Here is a 4,824-nt window from a genome sequence, read left to right on the forward strand (position 1 = left end):
AATTTCTTAAAAATATCTAAGTGTAATATTACACTGTTCTCTACTTTCTCCTTGTCATCAGTGGATAGTGTGTTATACAGTTTGCTGATATTCTTCAACTTGCCATCTTCAGTAATTTCATCTAGTAATTTATCAATAGGAGCTATAGATTGTTTTGACTTCTTCTTAGGAGTCAACTTCTTTTTCTTTGGAGTTAATTTCTTTGTAGGGGGCCATATTGCCTGTTGCTTCTGTCTTTTTGGTGTAGGAGAAGGTGCCGGTGAAGGTTTTCTCTTCCTCTCAACTCTCTTGAATACTATAGGTGTGTCACTTTTCGAGGAAGTTCCCATTGGTGAAAGGTGTGTTTCCAGTTGGATTGCTTCTAATTCACCTTCAATTATACTAGTTTGCTTTAGCACATCTTCTTTAATAGCTTTTGCCTACTGGGTTCCTTTTCTAATGGTTGCCTCAACCTTTTTAACTCTTTTCTTTGATTGAATTTGACTTTCTATAGTTTCAACATTGCCAAATACTTCTTCTTCAGGTTCCTTAGGAGCTTTTAGGAGGGCTTTTGCATAGGTTTCTATTATGTTGTCATTAGTTTCATACCCCATTTCAGTGACCCAGATCATTCTAGGAACAACTGCCTCCATCCAAATTTCATCTTTCTTTGTTCTAAACAAATTTCCTTTTGGTACTTATCTACAATAGCTTGTGATAACCTTACTCTTGTTTTAATTCGAGCTTTCAAAGCCTGAAAATACTCATTTAAGTTCTTTTCTCTGTTCTCTCCCATGTTGTTCAGTAATATTGATAGTTATTTTCCTTTCGGTATATCATATCCAAAGTCTTTGGTGCTAATACCGGGTACTTGTTTGGTTATATATAGCATCAAACAAACAAGTAGGTTTCCAAATCTGAATTTTCCTTTCTTGTCTTTGTTTATCTTTCCCAAATTATCAATCAGTTCATCTTTAAGCCATTCACATATGTCTATCCTTGCATTATCATTTACCATATCATAAGCACTTTTAATGCATAGGCTAGAAACTGCGTTTAACCTATTTGCACGTGTGGTCTTGTAACCTAAGATCATACTGATAAATTTGACATTGATATCCATTATATTATTTACCCTTAGAGACCTTTTGTCAAATATTGCACCGGTTAGGTTTTGTCATAATGTCATGTGAGACCTTCTTAGTTTTGTCAGGTTTGTTGCCAGTGGAGGGTAACCCTATCACAGCCTTTACCGCTTCTTTAGTAATCTTGTGAATAGAGTCCAACCAAACGAATTCGCCATGAACCCTGCTTAACACAATTCTTACGATATCCTTGGGAAAATCTGGGATACTAAGGATTTCTGTAAAACCTAGGGTTTCTATTATTTTGTGTTCAGGTTTGACATTTCCTGATTCATCACAAATCATAGATTCATACATATTTTTAATTTCCTCATCACATAGTTCATCAATATGAGTGTATATACATTCTAGGGTCTTCAGCATATACTACCCCTTTAGGTATTTGAGAAAATGCACCTAAACTATCATATTTCTTCGCAATTTCGGGAACTAGCTGGAATATGGGTCTAGGGAATTTAATAACTTCAACAATAGTAAGGTTTGCAAAAATTCAGGAGTAGATGAGGATGCCATAGCTATAAATACCTTAATCTGTCTTAGGGATGAAAGATTTGATAGATTGCTTCGCTTCTTTGCTTGGAATGCCTTTGCTCAAGATTTTTGTGCTCTCGAAGATTTGAATGCTTGGTGAAATGAAAATGGAGTCAAAACACTTGTTTTATAATGTTATTTTCTTCACCTACCACATTTAATGCTTGCCGATTAAGTCACAACTTAACTTATTTGCTGGTAAAGAAGTAATCTCAACTTTTCACCATCAACCGAGAGAATAATAGCATGTTTTTACATTCAGTTGCTAAACCCTCAAAAGGATTTTCCTTCAATTAGATGAAGAGTCTCCTACCGGTGGAGTGTTACTCTGTTCTGCCAGTGGAGGAGTATTCCCATCAACATTCAGTTCTGATTTTCTGATCCATTGTTTTGAGAATTCTTGTTTTACCTCTTCAACCTTTTTTTTACCTTTCAAACTAGGACCTTTGTTATTTGCCGGTGAGGACTTGCTTCTACAAAATTTAGCAATGTGTCCAATCTTGTTACAGGTATAACAAGTCACATTGTTTTTATGAATTGCTTTCCCATATCCTATGTCGGTGTGTGTTCTGTATTGATTAGATAAGTGTCCAAATCTTCCACAAACATAACATCTTACATTCATTCTGCAATTTTCTAAATTATGACCAACTTTGTTGCATTTAGAACATTGACCGGTGGGTGTATTGGTGTTCTGATAATTTCTAGATCTACATTGATTTGCTCTATGATCATACTTGTTATAGCTAAAGCATTTGCCATTAAATTTATAAGCAGTAGGTTGTCTTACCGGTTTGCTATGATCATGTGTGTTTGCGGTACGGAAGCTTTCACCAGCTTCAAAGCCAAGGCCATTAGTGTCACCATTTGGTTTATGATTCTTCAACATTTCACCAAGTTCTTTTGAGCTTTTCTTGAATTTCTTCTTGTGCTGATTTGCAGTAGCTAGTTCTCTTTCCAAGATTTCTTTTTGTCTCATAAGTTCATTTGAGTCATTTTGTGTGTGCATCAGATCTGTCTTCAATATATCATTTTCATAACTAAGTCTTTTGTTTTCATTTGCAACATCATTTAGTCTTCTAGTCATATCCTGCATCTCATTCTGTGTTGTACTTATCTCTTGTCTTAGTTTGTTTACAAGATCATTAAGAGTTTCCTTTTCATCTCCCTCTTTCTGCATCTTCTCACAAAGTTCTCTTCTTTTATTCCTTGCTATAGTGTAATTTTCTTGAAGTGCTTGAATGATATCCTGAGCAACTTTTAGATCATCTTCAAGTTTGATATTCTTCAATTTTTCTGTATCATAGTCTGAAAGAGTTGTTTCCAATTGTTTCTTCAAGTTATCCACCTCCATCAATTGCAAGATCTTCCTCAAGCTGTTAAGCTTCTAAAAATAGAGGACCAGGCTCTGATACCAATTGTTAGGATTCCCAAAGATACTGAGAGGGGGGGAGGTGAATCGGTATCTAACAGGTTATATAATTTACTTGATTTAAAACATGTAAAACATATCAATATAGTATACTGGTAAACCAGAAATAATGCAGCAAACAAAGATAACAACAACCACATGAAAAGAACACCATAACACAGTAGTTTAACAAGGAAACCTGATGTGGGAAAAACCTCTGTGGGATTTGTGACCCACAATATTCGCTTACTAGCCAATAAGTGAATATTACTCTTACAATAGGGGCTTGCACATGCAGGAAGGCCAAGTGCCTAGAGATCACTACTCAAATACAAAATGAGAAGTCACACTGACTTACAAAATGGATTATACAAATCCAATGTCTTGTACTGCTTCAAATTAGCATCTGCTATGCTAGATCCAGTACCGGTTTTAGCTCTGCTTCATACATAAACCCTTAACCTTTAATTCGCATATTAGGTCCGCCTTATTTCGTCTCTCACTCTATTACAAAATGTTTTACAATGATCTCATACATATATGAGTCATATTACAACTCGCCATGTCGGCTTACAATGATTTTACAATTAATTACAAAATATATTATAAACAAAATTCGTGTCAGCCAGGGTGTCAGTATCCTTCCTTTGTCTGTCGGTGTCCTGTGTGCCGGTATAGAGTCTGTCGCTGCTAGTGCCAGTATATTGTCTTGTCGGTATCATATGATTGCAAGGTTGCCATCAATGACAAAACCTTCAATCACCTACAATTTCTCATTAGAGTGTGCGTTTGCCAACACTGCAAACAATCAGGATCATAGCAAACCGGTAAGACAACCTACTGCTTACAAATTTAATGGCAAATGCTTTAACTGTAACAAGTATTGTCATAGAGAAAATCAGTGTAGATCTAGAAATTATCGGAACAACAATACACCCACCAGTCAATGTTCTAAATGCAACAAAGTTGGTCATAATTCAGAAAATTGCAGAATGAATGTAAGATGTTATGTTTGTGGAAGATTTGGACATTTATCTAATCAATGCAGAACACATACTGACATAGGATATGGGAAAGCTATTCAGAAAAACAATGTGACTTGTTATGCCTGTAACAAGATTGGGCACATTGCTAAATTTTGTAGAAGCAATACCTCACCAGCAAATAACAAAGGTCCTAGTTTGAAAGGTAAAGAAAAGGTTGAAGAGGTAAAGCAAGAATTCTCAAAACAATGGATTAGAAAGTCAGATCAGAATGTTGATGTGAATACTCCTGCATTGGTAGAATAGAGTAACACTCCAATGGCAGGAGACTCTTCATCTAACTGAAGGAAAATCCTTTGAGGTTTTAGCAACTAAAAGAGAAACATGCTATTATTCCCTCAGTCGATGGTAAGAAGTTGAAATTACTTCTATACCGGCAGAAAATTTAAGTCATTACTTAACCGACAAGCATTAAATGTGGTAGTTGGAGAAAATGATATTATAAAGCAAGTGTTTTGGCTCCATTTTCATTCACCGAGCATTCAAACTTTCGAGAGCACGAAAATTTCCAAGCGAAGGCACCCTTAGCAAAGTAATTCATCAAGCAAATCATTCATTAAGGCAGATAAAGGTATTTATATCCATGGCTTCTTCATCTACTCCTGAATTCATTGCAAACCCTACTGTTGTTGAAGTAGTTAAGCGCCCTAGACCCATCTTCAAATTGGTTCCCGAAATTGCTAAGAAAGATGATGAGATAGGAGCATTCTCCCAA

The sequence above is a fragment of the Cryptomeria japonica genome, chromosome 2 (assembly GCF_030272615.1).
Source record: "Cryptomeria japonica chromosome 2, Sugi_1.0, whole genome shotgun sequence".
In the NCBI taxonomy this organism is placed as follows: domain Eukaryota; kingdom Viridiplantae; phylum Streptophyta; class Pinopsida; order Cupressales; family Cupressaceae; genus Cryptomeria; species Cryptomeria japonica.